Below are 16,809 nucleotides of genomic sequence, written 5' to 3'. Positions count from 1 at the left end.
CTATGACTTGTCGGACTTCGATTTTGATACAAGTGATCGAAAACGAATGTGAGGTTCCAGCTTCAGCTGATTGGTCCCCAGCTAATTTTTTTACTGACAATGTTCACCAGGTAGAACTGCCAAGTAACAATGATAAGAGGTAGAAACCACATTGCAATGCACTGTGACCATGATCGCTGCTGCTGCTGCCCCAGCCATGCGAAGACAGCCTGGCAGCAAACCTGCTGCACATTCTTGGCAAACTGGCAGCCACATCATGCAGCAACAGACGTTTTATCATGCAGCAACAGACGTTTTATATTGATTTCTGTGTGAAACCATTGCTTTTCAGAAACTGTTTTTTGGAAAAAATATTCAACCCTCAAAGAGTTAAGAAGCACGTAGTGATTCACTCAAATACAAAACAAAGCATTTAATGTGCTACTTTAGTTATGATGGGATTTGAGAAACTAGTAAATTAAGCTATTTTAAGATGAAGTTTATGATGTCCTACTTTAATGGCAAAATAAACTATGTGATTAAAGTGGAAATTTTGAGATTAAAGTTGACATTTTGTGCTTTTTTTCCCACTGTGTGCCTATTTTGTTTTTCTTTTCTCTATTCCCTAATAAGCTTTCATATGACACTCAGACTGTGGGCTACGACTTGCCTTTTCACCGTGACTTTGTTATCTGACAACTTCTTTTTTATTTCGGGCACTGTGTGACTTTGTGAACTTGAGCTTTTGAGTTTCTCCGACACTCTATGTCACTCGATCAACTTCCTTTTGTTGTTTACACCACTGTTTAATCCAACAAATAGTACGTTTTTCTTGTCTCCACTTGGTATTCGCTGAAATTGATATTTAACATATTAACATATTTTCCCCCCGTGCTTTTGCCATTGCCTTTTCACAGAATGCTGAGCTTAAGGGATATTTATATTTATTTGCATATTCAAAGGGGCGTAATTCTGGGAGGAGTTTGGGGAGTGGCAGCAGGCACGTGTAGGTGCATTACTTTTCACGCTGAACGGGATTTATGGAGCGGGAGAACGTGGAAGTTGGCAAATGCACAGATTTATGCATCTGGATTTTTTTTTGTGTGTGCACATTTCCGCTTTTGTCCTTACGCCATGTTTAAATGTGAATTCTATGCACGGTGTTATGCATGAGGCCCCAGTTCTATGTCATATATGGGTGAGAAAATCAGAATTTATCTTCTTCAGTGTGAACGTAACCTAAAACAGTGAATGTCCTAAGGAGCCACAGCCATGCATCAGTGTGGGCATGTAATGTCTTCTTATAGACAGAGCCAGATGTAAGCCTATGCAAACTAGGCATACGACTATGAAGGCACGACCTGGGGGGACCAATTAGAGAATGCCAGTGATGTCACTTTTTTCACAGTTTTAAAGCCAATTTTGCAAGGCAAATACTTCTTGGTATTGCCTATATAAAACTTAACAACTTTTTTTTTATCTTGTGTCTTCCAATACTTTGTATTTTTCAATATTCTGTAATATTTTGTATTATTTTATATCCGGTTCAGAGAATTCATTTAAATTGTTGTTTTGTATGTAATGTATTACATGTGTTAAACAAAATGTCTGTGTCTTCTGGAACTACTAAAAGAAAGTAAAAATAATAGAATAAAATTATGTGAATAAACAATGAGAGGCCATGTAGTGGTTTATTTCTATCTGAGGAAAGCAGACAGTCATTACAATGATGAGGAGCTTGAGCAAGTGTAGATCTAGTGTATTTTATTAACAAAATGAGTTAGGCTGACTCATGTTTTTTGTAACTGACTTGTTTTCTTGTGAGATTTTCAATTCAAATTTTGAGGGCTCCTTACATTTTCCCTTGAGCCTTACCACACACTCCAGACACCATTTTCACAGTTTTTGGATGCCCAATACAAAAACCCTTGCAAATTTATTTTTCTTTCTTAAAACTGAAGTGAAATGCAGACTCATTCATTCACATTATGGGCAACAAATGAGAAGGATTGTCCTACTTTTATTATATCCAGAAGAAATACAGCCTGTGCCAAATTCATCACGTTCCTGGCCTTTTATTTAGCTGCACGCTTACTCACACTAGAACTGGAAATGTTTTCAGACCTTGTACATAGTAAAATTAAAAACAAATTAGTGAACTGAAGAATGCAGGCATAGGATGCCAAGGAAGATGGGAAGTGGGGAAGTTATGTATTATTACACTAAACACAGAGAGCGAGAGATGATTTTGTTTGTATTTATGAAATATAAATAGGAAAAGGAATAAAGGATACAGGTGAGAGTGAAACCAATGGCTTGTAGACAGACATGATACCACCTGCACAATTCTGCATGCACCCTAAACAAATAAGTAATACATTCCAAAGTTGGGCTGACTTCCCTAATTCCATATAACTTTGTAAATGGACCAGGAATCGTGGTTCGAGAACATGCATGTTGGCTCAAGAAGTGATTGAAGGCACCTTCAAACCCTAGTCCAGTCCAATTGCATTAGTGCCAAAACCTGATGGTAACTGGCACATTTACAATTATTTCCACTGCAAAAACTATGTCTCTTATTTCAATGCCTATCCTATGCTACAAGTGGATGACTGTCTCGAATAGAATTGAAAGTCTCAATATTTAACCAAACTCAGCATAACAAATGGCTATTTCCCTTAACAGAATATGACAAAAAAAAAATGTGTTAAGAGTCTCTAGTGGGAAGGTACAAGCCTTTCTGGGACTTATTTGATGTTACATAAATGATCTGTGAAGATGGTGGTGTGGACTCAAAATGCTGAAGCAGCCTTCCTTGACCTAAAGAAGGCACTGATGTCAGCACCTATTTTAAGAACTCCTGATTTTACCCAACCATTTATTTCTCCAGACCCATGTATCTGACACAGGCCTAGAAGTCAGCAGTGCTGGACATCCCATAATGTACTTTAGCCAGAAACTGTTGATCCAGGAGAGAAGGTCAGTAGAACACGAAAGCGTAACTATTAAGTGGGCAGTCATGTAGCTAAGGAATTATCTCCTTAATCATGGATTGAACATAAATAGTGGTTTCAGTGGTTTGTCTATCAGAAGGAAACCTTCTCTAGGGTCACATGGTGGTTCTTGGATTTACAACCATAGAAGTTCAAGGTACTTCATTGCCAGGGACTTCTTCACACTAATGACGGTGCCCTTTCCTTCATCTATGACCTCTCGCTTACATCTGCAGGTCCCACTGGGGAGACACTAAGATGGGGGCTGTGGGAATTATGAGGGCTTAGAGCCTCTTCTAGGCTCTGAAAAAGTAGGCAACACCCCACATAGCAGCAAGTGGGTGCTGTCATTAACATCTCCTTTTTCAACCTCAGTTTCAGAGGACCACCAGCCAGATGCTGAGTGACCTTGTTTCTGCTTCTGCACACTAAGCCCCATCTCTTCCAGGTCAGCACTATATAAACCAAGAAGTCTTAAGAGGACCTGCAGCTGAGGAAGATGGAGCTTCTCTTCAGTTGCATCTTTTATTTTATGGCATCTCGCTGTATTTTTTGCATGTGAGCATTTATTTTTCCTACTTTTTTTACGACCTTATAAAATGGGGTTACCGGCTGGTTATGCAACTTTTTGGTATTTGACCTGTCTCATTTATCTTCACAACTTTCAGTGAATTAACCACTAGAGGTTAATTTTTCTCAGTTTTCAGATGAATGGATGGTGAATTCATGTTTACTTTATTGATACCATTTTCCAAGTTTCCAACTCCATTTTCACTGTTTTAGTATTTAATTCTGGTGTGATCCAGACAACATAACCACTGAACCTTTATAACTAGTCTCATATTAATCGTTTACGTTATATACATTTTTTTTTTTTTGAGTTTTTAAAATTTGTCTTTTACAATCTTCTTTAACTTTGTAGCACAGAAAATCCTTTGGATATCCTCTGTTTACTGGTATTCCCTACACACTACCCTGTATGGGAATAGTAAAATTAAAATGATGTTCTCACTGCACATATTGCTGAAAATGTTTTTTTTCTATAGAGATAAGAAATAAGAAGCACATCACATTTCTGTGACTAAGTAACTGCTTGACTGAAAAACTGTTTACAGATTTATGAGATAAGGATTTTGTATTTTTGCTTTCAGTGCAAAGGAAAACACGTGATATCTTGTTCTGTACAAATATTAAGAAAAAGAAACTAAACAGAAACTTTAAGAGCAGTATAAAATAAATAAAATTGAAATGGATGGATTGATACCTGCCTAGTGCTGTCAGGATTGGCTCCAGTTTCTCCTGTGATAGATAGATAGATAGATAGATAGATAGATAGATAGATAGATAGATAGATAGATAGATAGATAGATAGATAGATAGATAGATAGATAGATAGATAGATAGATAGATAGATAGATAGATAGATAGATAGATAGATAGATTTGTTCAAAAGAGTTTGCCACCAAAGCAAAGTAGGATGGATAAATTAAAAGCAAATTTGAAGGAAAAGTGTTTGACTGGGGAGAAGGTGCAGGCCCGAGCTGTTAGGAGGTTAAATCAGGCACATCGACCTCACATAGAACTGGGAAGAGATGAAGAGAAAGAAGAAGTTACTCATGTCAGAAAATATCAGTTCACTTTCAAAATAATTATTTATAACAATAAGGAAGTGTGAATTTCATCTTTCTTTCATTTTAGTCTGCAATCAAATTAGCTCTAGAAGAGTGGTGACTTTGGCTGGAAGGTGCTGAACAGCCGTTTGTTATTTTACGGACAGATGCACGAGTCTGGTGAGGCTTTGCTACTCGCTCTCATTTCTCTCAATGAGGTGCTGAGCTTTCTTATGTCAGGTGAAGAGAGGCGAGGTGCTGTAGGCAGCTTTCTTCCTCTTCTGCTCCATTTGGGCATGTGCCCTAGCTGGCTCTAGATGGGCTGGTGTTTGTGTTGTGGTTTGGTTTGTGTGTGTAGAAAGGTCTGCGTAGATTGTTTTTGTAGCTGCATTTGTTTTTAATAACAACAACATTTATTTACATTGCAAATTATCATACAAACAATGTAGCTCAATGTGCTTTACAAAATGTCAAAGATTAAGTTACAAGAAAAGAAAAACAAAATAAGATCAGAAAATATTAAATAGTAAATGACAAACAAAAACCAAACACATCAATACAATTTTAAAAAACACACACACACATATATATATATATATATATATATATATATATATATATATATATATATATATATATATATATATATATATATATATATCAAGTGGAAGAGCAACGTCCTTATATACGATACCATGATGTAAGACTTTAAAGAAGAGCCCGGGTGATAAGGTCATATGGCTGGGAAGACAGAAAGAACAAAAAACCTTCAGTTAAGCCAAAGAAAAAAAAAACAGAATCTGCAGGGGTTCCAAGGCCAAAAGACCGCCCAGCCCTTAATGGGCATTCTACCTAACATAAGTGCTTTTAATTCATTCCTCTTTGTTTAAACGTTTCTTATGAGGGGATTCAAAGTAGTTGGTTTCATAGACAGCTGGGCCATCTGCCTTCATTCCATCATCTCAGGGGGCTGCATGGTGCCTTGATCAGGTGGTTGTGGAGCAGTTCGCTACCACAAAAGAACCAGAAAAGAGAGCAGAGTAAAGTGAATCCATGAAGAACATGATCATTCTTTGCCTATATAGTCTATTAGGAGTACTACTAAAATAACAACTATCTATCTCTTGTCCATCCAACTGGTGATCAAACATCAGAAATGTAACAAAAATAGAATATTGTATGATAAAATAGTGTGCCATGAGTTTGTCAATCGCTAAGTGTAACTGTTGTGCATTATTCAAAGGTTACAAAAATTCCAATAATGGTAAAAATCAGTTTAAACTGTTGTTGGTGCTCCCATGCTCAAGGCCCAATCAGCAGTGGCAAACCCCAGTAACATTTACTGTTGACTTGTTACATACCTGTCATGATGTGCTTTTCCAATAAATTTTTTGTGGCTTTATTTTTACTTCTTTACAATCTTTATTTTGTTTTGCTAAGGGGTTTATTATGAGCTAAGTTTATTTCTACTATTAGATTTTTGGAGATTCCTCTAATTATTTTGTATTTTCCCATTTTGTTCTCTCATAGACGCTGTCCATTTTGTGTCATCTTGTTGCAGTGGTTGCTGTGGTGTTGCTCTGAGCGACATCCAGGGTGACGCTGCACGTCACTAGGGGTTAAGAGTGTAAAAATTTGCTCTGTCCACTTCCTGGTATTCAAGACTGCATAACAAATCTGGTGTGGGTGTGTGCATTCTTGTTTGATTTGAAGGATTAAAAGAATTCATTCTTTTGCTCTCTGACTTGGATTTTTATTTACGAGATATAGTTTTGGCAAAAAATAGGATGGACTTTTTGTTACAGAATCTAGAGTTGGCTTTTGAGAATGTTTCATTTTCTGGTTACACGATCGTTTTTTATTTATTTATTTTTTTGCTTTTCTGTGTACAGGCAATAACAATACCAAAGTGATTTCATTTTTTTATTATCAAGTATCCCTTACCAACAGAGGTAGAATCCTGGGCTTCAAAGTTTTATATTTTGGAGACAGTGTAGAGAAGATTTAGAAACAAGCTTTCAAATGGAAAACAACAAAAAACGTATCCAGATGATTTACATTTCTTCATAGAATTTAAGTAGACTTTTCGATCTTCTCTAGATAGATAGATAGATAGATAGATAGATAGATAGATAGATAGATAGATAGATAGATAGATAGATAGATAGATAGATAGATAGATAGATAGATAGATAGATAGATAGATAGATTTTTTCACATCGACCCCAAATAGAACTGGGAAAAGATAAAGAAGTTATTCATGTCAGAAGTTATCATTTCACTTTCAAAATAATTATCTATACTAATAAAAGGCAAAGCCCTCACTGACTCACTCACTCATCACTAATTCTCCAACTTCCCGTGTAGATGGAAGGCTGAAATTTGGCAGGCTCATTCCTTACAGCTTACTTACAAAAGTTAGGCAGGTTTCATTTCGAAATTCTACGCTTAATGGTCATAACTGGAACCTCTTTTTTGTCCATATACTGTAATGGAAGAGGCGGAGTCGCATATCGCATCATCACGCCTCCTACGTAATCACGTGAACTGAAAACAAGGAAGAGCCCCAAAGAGCGCTGAAGAAAACATTCATTACACAATTGAGAAGGCACAAGAGAGCGGCTCACGTGAACTGACTGAATGCAGCACAAGTGATCACTTCGATACTGCGGAAACAAAGCACGGTGTAAAACGTAAGTTTAAATTAAGTTTATAGAAACGCTACCGCTGCCGTTTGCAATACCATATTCGCGAGATACAAGTTTAATGAGAAACGCTCCCGCTGCCGTTTGCAATACCATATTCGCGAGATACAAGTTTAATGAGAAGACACGAGGTATAAACGAGACTTTGGATGACTTTGTAATGGATTAAAAATTGCTGTAGCAAGAAACTTTTAAGTGCCGGGTCTTAACTAACATTAAAAAAAGCCATGGACATCGCAACATCGACTGAACGCAGCACGTCGGAAAGAAAGCACCATGTAAACCTAAAGTTTAAATAAGTTCATAGATCTACAAAAGGTTTCCATTGATTTCAGGCAAGATTGCTTTTCTCCTGTACAACTATATGTTGCATTCTCAAGAGTGTGCTTGCACAGCTTGGTCATATTACAACCGGAGTGCTGAACTGACAACGTGGTATACAAACAGAACTATAACAATCCTAATAAACGAACAAAAAAACAGCGGACAACTTGTGGATTAAATAAAAAGGCTGCTTCCGTTGGCGAAGCAACGAAAAAGGAAGACCTTATATGCCGTTCGTTTATAAAACAGCGGAGAGGCTGTGTGAAGTCAGCTTCACAAAAAAACAGATCCTTAACAAATTGTTATTGGTATATTTTCCCTCAATTTAAAAAGGTTTTCTTTTCTTCTTAATAAAAATTTATAAGCAGTACTTCGCGGGGATTTAGATATAGATATATAGATATATATATATATATATATGTATGTGTATGTATGTATATATGTATGTCTATATATATATATATATGTAGATATGTAAATATGTATATGTATATATATGTGTCTTTATGTGTGTATATATATATATATGTATGTGTATGTGTGTATGTGTATATGTATATATGTATGTGTGTGTGTATGTATGTGTGTATATGTATGTGTATATATATATGTTGATATGTGTATATATATATATATATATATATATGTATGTATATATATATGGATGTGTATATGTATATATATATATATGTATATGTAGATATGTGTATATGTAGATATGTATATATATGTATGTATGTTTATGTATATATATGTTTACATAACCTCTTTAACACACTACTTCTCCGCTGCGAAGCGCGGGTATTTTGCTAGTTTATTTATAAAAATAAGGAACTGTAAATTTAATCTTTCTTTCATTTTTGTCCTAAATCAATGGCAATCAAATTAGCTCTAGAAGAGTGGTGACTTTGGGTGGATGGTGCTGAACAGTTGTTTGTGATTTTCGCTTATCACAAGACACAAGATCCCATGGCTGACTGGTGACAGTACATATCTACCATCTTGGGTCCAGGCTGTCTATTCAATAGAAAATCTAAAAAAGGGCCTGCTAGAATTCTGCAAAGCCCATGTTCAGATTGATCAAAAGAATACTTCACTTGAATGAAAATATATAAAAGACAACATTCCATTAAACAATCTGGTTAAAAACTCCACTGCCATCTCTCCTAAACACCTCCATGCTTCCACAGGTATGTCATCTGGACCAATGGCCTTTCCATTCTTCATCCTCTTCATAGCTGTCCTTACTTCACTTCCTGATTCACTATCTCCACATCATCCAACCTTCTCTCTTTCTCATTCTATTCATTCATCAGCCTGTGTAATCTTTCCATCTGCTCAACACACTCTCCTTGCTTGTGAGTAACCTGCTATACATCTTTCTTAGCTCAATCCCTCTGTCTTGACAATCAGTACAGGTCCTTTTCTCCCTCCTTAGTTTCCAACCTCTCATACAGTTTGTCATACGCCTTTTCTTTAGCCTTCACCACCTCTCTCTTTATTCTGTACCTTATCTCATTGTACCCCTATCTACTTTCTGCATCATTCTGACTATCCCACTTCTTCTTTGCCAGCCTCTTCCTCTGTATACTCTTGTACTTTCCCATTCCACCACCAGGTTTCCTTTTCCTCCTTCCTCTATCCAGATGTCACACCAAGCACCCATCTGTCTGGTAGCTCTTCACTGTTACCCAGTGCCTGTCTCACCTCCTCCCTAAACTCATCCTTGTAGTCTTCCTTTTTCAACTTCCACCATTTTATCCTTGGCTCTGCCTTCACTCTCTTCCTCCTCTTGATCTCCAACATCAAACTACAGACCATCATCCTATGCTGCCTAACTATGCTTTCCCCTGCCACCACTTTGCAGCTTACAATCTCCTTCAGATTGACCCACCTGCAAGGGGCATAATCTACCAGTGTGCATCTTCCTCCACTCTTGTATGTCACCCTATGTCCATCCATCTTCTTAAAAATGTATTTGGATTGTTAATTACAGCTGTTCAATCCATTGGGGGTGTGTATATGAAAGTTAAGGGGCAGTTGCTTTAAATACAAAGTGTTGCACACTCTGTAAAGTTCACATACACAGAGGAGTGCCAATTATGTAACTGAAGGGGCACGTGGCCTGGACACTGAGGTGGAACCCCAAAGGTTATTGAAGGCTAATAATGACACAGAGGGTGACATAGGTCTCCAAATGAGCTTTGACAGGTACCGAGCATTTGTGAGAATATTATGTGATAATTTGTTGAACAGTATGAATTCTTCTTGGATTGTTTATGAGACATATCTTGTTCAATGAACTTGTGCTATATAGTTTTGTGTTCAAAAAAGTAAATGAAAAAGATAATATCATGCAGAAACAATTACCACAATATGTGAGAAAGAAGTGACAGTTTGGATGAACTTTCAGATGGTCACAGGCTGTTTTTCTGTTATGTGGTCTCTTATGATCAAAACTGTGAAAGCCACTTTTAGAAACTTAATATTGCATCACCAGTGTGCACTTGAGAGCCCCAAACTGCAGACACAGTAATGCTCAACACAATTTTGGGTTTAAATAAAAGATATTTATTTATCCAGTACACCTTTCCAAAAATCACCTGTCATAAGATCAGAAATTAGAATAATTCTGTCAATTCTTTCTCCTTCCGTCTGCCAAGAATGCCCCTTCAAACAAAACCAGGGACTGCTTCTGGTGCCACCACATTGCCTGTCAGGAACACTTCCGGCTCATGTGGAAACCAGTATTGTCCTCCCCCAACAGCTCCCTGTGGCATTACCCAAACACCATGACAAGGCTGCACTTCCACACTCTAATTCCCATGCAACACTGCAGGTATCCTTATTGGGATCCAGTGTTGGGGAAAACTGTCATCTACTGTATTGGGGGAATGAACTGTTCTTGGAATCCAGGTTCTCAAGGTCCATTCATTATGGCTTGATCTTAGCCAGGACGAAGATTGTTGGGTGTTCCTGCCAGGTTGTGCCTCCAATCTAGCAGTCTTTCCATTAAGGCATCCAGTGTGGGCAAGAACATTGTCTAGATCTTGGTTGGGATGCCAGTCTGTCCTGCATGGGATTTACAATGTTAATGTTAAAATTCATAAGTGTTTGCTTAATTTGAAGGGAATATAAGTTTCAAATAGTTATTCAGATAAATCTATAATTCTTTACCCCCAGTAAGTTAAAATATTGTGGATTGTTTTCATTTATAAGAGAATGTTAATTAGCCAATTAGGAACATAGTCTCTCTTCTAAACGCTTGGACCGTTAGGCTCGCTTATAAACAGAACAATGACATATGACTTTCCGAACATTTAAACATTGTGATGGATGGCCGGCTACATATTCTGGCCCTCACCCCCAGGCCGCCAGGAGGAGCTCTCCTGACAGCATGATCGTGCCCCGAGTTCCAGCAGGGCCTCATGGACTATGTAGTGTTTATACACAGCCCTGCTGGATACCTTGGGGGCCACCGGGAATCGCTGTAGGGGGGCTCGTGGGCTCCTATGTGCCCTATAACCTGGGAGTACGTCACGGTCACGTGACAGGAAGGAACGACGTGCTCCCGGGTTGAAGAAAAGGACTGTTTACCCTGACCCGGAAGGAATGAGGAACTGTGGACTGTTGGACAGGAACACCTCCGGGTCAGGGTGTATAAAAGGATTGTGGGAAAGCCCAGACACTGAGCTGAGCTGGGAGGTAGGAGGGCGAAGTGTCTGGGCAAGGAGGAGTGATTATTGTGTTTATTATTGTAGTATATAAGTAGTGTGGTGTGGAGAGTGCTTTGTGTACGTTATTGTTATATAATAAAGAAGTCTTGGACTTTTATCCAGTGTCTGGAGTGGTACCTGAGGGTCCGAGAGGTGGACAAAAGCCTCTACTGCTACAACATAATGAAAGTATATCCTGCAAGTGTAATATAGGATCATAAATAAATGTAACAAGAGACCTAAGCATTCAACATCTTACGTAAGAAACTATCACTATTTTTGGAATACTGTATAAGTTTATCTCTTTATTTTTACGTTAGCTGTTTTTTGCTTTGAATTCTACTAAAACTTTTAAGATGAAGACACCAGACTTTTGGATTTATTTGCTCTTGTGTCACACTTATTGTCTGAATCATTCTATAAAGTAAGCAGAAGCTGCAGAATTTCAAACAGTTTAGACAAAAACAGCTACAAAGGAAATTCACACACGAACCAAACCGCAAGGCACACCCCAGCCTATCTAGAGCCAGAGGGGTTACACACCCAAACACTGTGGCACACGCCCCTCAGCACCTGACATTCAACCAGCCCTGGCACTTCATCGGGAGAAATTAGAGCGAGTGGCTAAACCTCAGCAGACTGAAGTACTTGACCGCTTAACCTTCAAGTAAAAAGGAGCTGCAACCAATATAATTCATTTCTGCAATTTCGTTAAACATTCTGCCAAAACAGAAGTTGAGAGGTGCACTTTTACTTTTACTTTCAAATCAGGCGCTTAGTATTCCACTGAAATTTCACTTTGGAGAGGCTGCTGTCAGACTTCTAAAGCAATAAGCGGTAAGTTCACTGCCAAACTATCGTCTTTGTTTCTTCCCTTTAGTCCAGGACTGCTGGGCTGCTACTTCCTAAACGTAAGACTTTTACTGCCTTTATTTGAACTGACATGCTTTCTTAAGATTCAAAAAACCATTCCTTGTTTCTTTTTTGCTGTAACCAGCAGCCAAACAATAATGAGATACAAAGCCAAAAAACAGATGACCGGCTTACTTGTGCAGCTGTGTCCATCACCCAAAATGTGCATCAATAAAATATTTTAAAAGAAAACTGTAAAGGTTAGAGTAAACGTTAATCCTCAAATATTTGGACGGTAAAATCAAGAATTTGGGACTTGTCTGGGGTGGCAGAATGAGAGCACCGAGTGAGGCATTTTATTAAACCTAACAATTGGCTTTTAATGAAGGAACTGATTGGAGTGAAAATGGTTGCCTCACCATAACCTCACGGTTATCTGTTGGCTCACGTTACATCTGGTTTAGCTAGTTGTTAATAAACAAGAAACGGTCAAGAGACTTAAATTACAATTAAGGTGAGGTAGTATGTTCGGTTTGCATCTATAGTTAGCTAATAATTAATAAAGAGGCAAGAAGGAAAATCTGCAGCCCTCCAGGATGTGAGGCAAGCACCCTGCTTTATTCATAAGGATTCTGGTATTTTGTGATGTATGATGGAGTTTGGGACATGAATGTGCCATGCCATATTTTGGCAATCTGTCAAATTATTATTATTATTATTATTATTATTATTATTATTATTATTATTATTATTATCATTGTTTCATCCTACTTTATACACTTGATGCTTCAGGGCTAGCGTCCAGCCTCCCACCACCCTGAATTGTAATACGTGAACAGAGAAAACAGATGGACATGCATGAATATGGCAGTTTTTGGTATTGCCTGTTTTACTAACAGAATTTTTTTTTTAATTCTTGGAGACATGCAGTATTGTAAAGAATGTTAAGAAAGCAGGGGTTCTTAAACCTTTTAATCAAAGGACCCAAATAAGTCCATGCTGGGACAAAAGAACAGGATTATTACAGTAATGACAGCAGAGCCATACATGGACAAATAGCAATGGCCGTATAATAATAATAGTAATAACAATAACAACAACAAAAGCAAAAACAGTAAATGTTTTACTTTCATTTCAAGTATATTTCTCACATGAAGATTACTAAAAGAAAAAAGTTGAAAATTAACATAATGCTAATGAAACAATAATTATTACTTAAAACGGTGAATAGATACGTAAAAACTTAGCATTTGTTCCAGTCAAGGTTATTATAGTTAACGAAAGCCAAAATTAAAACTGAAACAATTGTTAAAAAAACATTTTCGTAAACTGAAATAAAATAATTAACAAAACCGAAATGAAAAACTGAAACTAAACGAAACTATTAAAGTAGCTGGAAAGACTATCCATCCATCCATCCATTTTCCAACCCGCTGAATCCGAACACAGGGTCACGTGGGTCTGCTGGAGCCAATCCCAGCCAACACAGGGCACAAGGCAGGAACCAATCCCGGGCAGGGCGCCAATCCACCGCAGGACACACACAAACACCCCCACACACCAAGCACACACTAGGGCCAATTTAGAATCGCCAATCCACCTAACCTGCATGTCTTTGGACTGTGGGAGGAAACCGGAGCGCCCGGAGGAAACCCACGCAGACACGGGGAGAAAGCTGGAAAGACTAACTGAAATAAAATAATAATTTGCTAAAATATTTTTAGTTTTCGTTTTTGAATGAATATTCTTGCTGTTAGTCTTTAACCCTTGTAAGTTTTAACTCTAAAACAGAAATTCATCCACCACAAGCCACCCGCACATATTCATCCAGTGAACGGCGGTTGGTGACGGAGGGCGGCTGTTCACACAGCATTTGCGGTGACAGAGTAAAGTGAATGCGGGTGCATAAAGCGTGTGAAATAGAAAGCTATTTACATACCGCCTTTCTTTGCGCTTGTTGTGCATCAAGATGTAATTCAAACGGCTGAAATCAAAATGTGCTGGTCAACAGGTGACTGCTTTTTTGTTGACAGCAATTCACCTGTCACTTCACAAATGAGAAATCGTTTTTACTTTCTCATATACGAAGTATAGAGAAAGTATAGTAATCATGAAAAAATTCAACCTCAGTATTTTGATGAATCTTGACGTTATAGACCTCCAGGAGTCCAAAAATACAGTTTTTTGGAATTGTGCGTGCGTGTGTGTGTGTCCATGTGCGCGCGTGTATGTGCGTGCCTAAACATGATAACTCAAAAACGCAACTGGATAGATGGATGAAATTCGGCATGTGGTTGTTACACCACAATTGTAGATCTGTTTTAACTTTTGGGCCAAATCCATCACCCAGACGTGGTACTTTACCTGAACACATACTCGATTTTTTTTTTTTTTTTTATTCATTCAGCTGCAGAGTCCGATTTATTCAACTTTAATGTTATAATAATTGTTCTATATATTATTAATTTGATTTTATTTGTTGTTGATGGTTTCTTAATTTACATAATATAAAAATATAATTATTGTCTTGCAGTTTACTCCTCAAGTATCCATCCCCATATCCTATACTGTACAAGAAAGTCGAGGGGAGGCCACTCCCGGTTGTTGGAAATAAAACGGCACTCTGACTAGGTCATCATATAAGATCAGCATATTGTTACTGACCAATCACTTTTTCTTTAAAAACATTGTTTAACAATGAAGTGATACAAACAAAGGTAGGTAGGCAAAGAGAGTCTGCCAAGTGATGGAAAACTAAACATATAATGGGTTTTTGTATTTATTCTAAATTTATTAATTTATCTTTTATAGTTCATATTCACAACTCAAAATACCTGATATTGTGAAAGTAATCCATTAGCAGAATTATATTTTAAAATATTGTCTCCCTTTTTTCAATGTTTTTCTCTCTCTCTCAAAATAGATAGTTGAAATATCATATTCTTTTTGTTCTTAACATCAGCCTTATCATACATATTGCATACCAGGGATTTTTCCTGCCTTACATCCAAACCTGTTTGGGTAGGCTTCAGGTTTCCTGTAATCCTAATCTGGATAAACAGGTTTAGATAATGTATATATTGTTCTTAATCTCAGATGCTGTCTCTGTTGTTTTATGCCTGTCCGTACTCCTATTACCTGCTCTTGCTCTGCTCATTATGAGTTTACTGTCCTTTATGTTGGGCTATTCAAGTCTCACCACCCCTAACTTTGACACTACATGCTTATTGTTCTTTGTTTCCCTCAATACAGCTAGGTGGGGTCTACACACTCAGTCAAGTCTAAGAGCCCTGTTCTTCCTAAGCCCCCGTGATTTTCATGAGAAAATATTTTAAAAATTATAAAATTGTGTAAAATTGTTCATATTCAGTATCTAGTTTGGATTATGCTTGTTTTTATCAGACAAAACAAAACCAGATAGTAAACAATTTAATGTAGTAAGCTTCCACTAACATTAAACTCGTATCCAAAGCTGTTAAGTGTACAGTTCTGTCTGATCGTGACACAAAACTAAACTCCGTAGGAGCTCCATAATTACTAAAACTAAAATTGAAACTAATAGATATAAAAATAAAATAGAAATGTCTTTGTGAAATAAAAACGAAACTAAAACTAAAAATACACGATGAAGGAAAACTAAAACTAAACTGAATTTCCAAGTAAGGTCAGAAAAAATATAGAAATAAAAACTAATATAATAAGGCAAAACTATAATAACCTTGGTTCCAGTAAAACTGAGAGAAAGAAATTTGTGGGGTGCAGATCTGATGATTTTTTTAAAGGAGAGTATGAATGAGGTACTTAAATTATTCACTTGATTTATGCTGCCTCGCAATAAGGAGACCAGTGTTTGTGTCTGGGGTCCTTCAGACGTGAAGTTTGCATGTTTTACCTGAGCCTGTGTGGGTTTCATCAGGGTGCTCCAGTTTCCTTTCACTGTCACAGACATGAAGGTTAAGTGAACTGGTGGCACTAAATTGGCCCTGGTGTGTGTATGTGTGCGTGTGCGTGTGTGTGTGTGTGTGTGTGTAGTCACCCTGTGATGGACTGGCACCCAGTCCACAGTTTCTTCCTGCCTTTTGCCTTATGCTAGCTGGGATAGGCTTCAGTCCCCACCACAGCCCCCAAACCACTGCCCCCCTATTAAGGAACCCTGGTCTGGATTAAGCAGAATAGAAAATGGCAGGGCATGTTTGAGTACAGTATACTTCATTGGTATTTTGTGAGATGTTTTACAGATGTTGCTTTGTGTCTTTTGGCTACACAAATTCAAAGTCTCAACGATGTTCTCTAGTTTCACATTCACTTCACTTCTGGAAAAGTCTTTATTGGAGGTAAGAAGCTGGATGACCTAAAGTTTGAAACAGACGCTATAAATTTAGAGTTTAAAACCCAAAATTGCTGGTTCAGTTCTTATATCTGACTATGTCTCACTGTGTGTTTCAGCTAAGTAAGTCCTTCTACCTGCTTGTGTTCCTGTTTTAAAAAAGAAATACTGTAATCATTTTAATAAAGTCACTATAATTGTAAAACACCATGGGAAAGCTGTTCACTACTGAACTGCGCTATATAAAGTAAAGATTGCTTGTTTATGAAATACTCTTGGAGCATACGTGGAAGAATGGCTTCC

The 16,809-nt window shown here is 37.6% G+C and overlaps 1 protein-coding gene across 1 annotated transcript in view; it reads left to right on the top strand.

Annotated features, from left to right (window-relative positions):
- The first annotated feature begins 11,949 nt into the window (after positions 1 to 11,949).
- The window catches only part of LOC114645727 (apolipoprotein L3-like), a 53,201-nt gene continuing 48,341 nt past the window's right edge, over positions 11,950 to 16,809 (top strand). Inside the window, exon 1 of the mRNA XM_028793550.2 lies at positions 11,950 to 12,164. The gene's annotated coding sequence lies outside the window, so the exon portion shown is untranslated. The remainder of the gene's footprint in view (positions 12,165 to 16,809) is intronic.

Source organism: Erpetoichthys calabaricus, chromosome 2 (assembly GCF_900747795.2).
Source record: "Erpetoichthys calabaricus chromosome 2, fErpCal1.3, whole genome shotgun sequence".
Taxonomy (NCBI): Eukaryota; Metazoa; Chordata; class Cladistia; order Polypteriformes; family Polypteridae; genus Erpetoichthys; species Erpetoichthys calabaricus.
The sequence above is the reverse complement of the archived record's forward strand: the minus strand, read 5'-3'. Positions and strand labels throughout refer to the sequence as shown.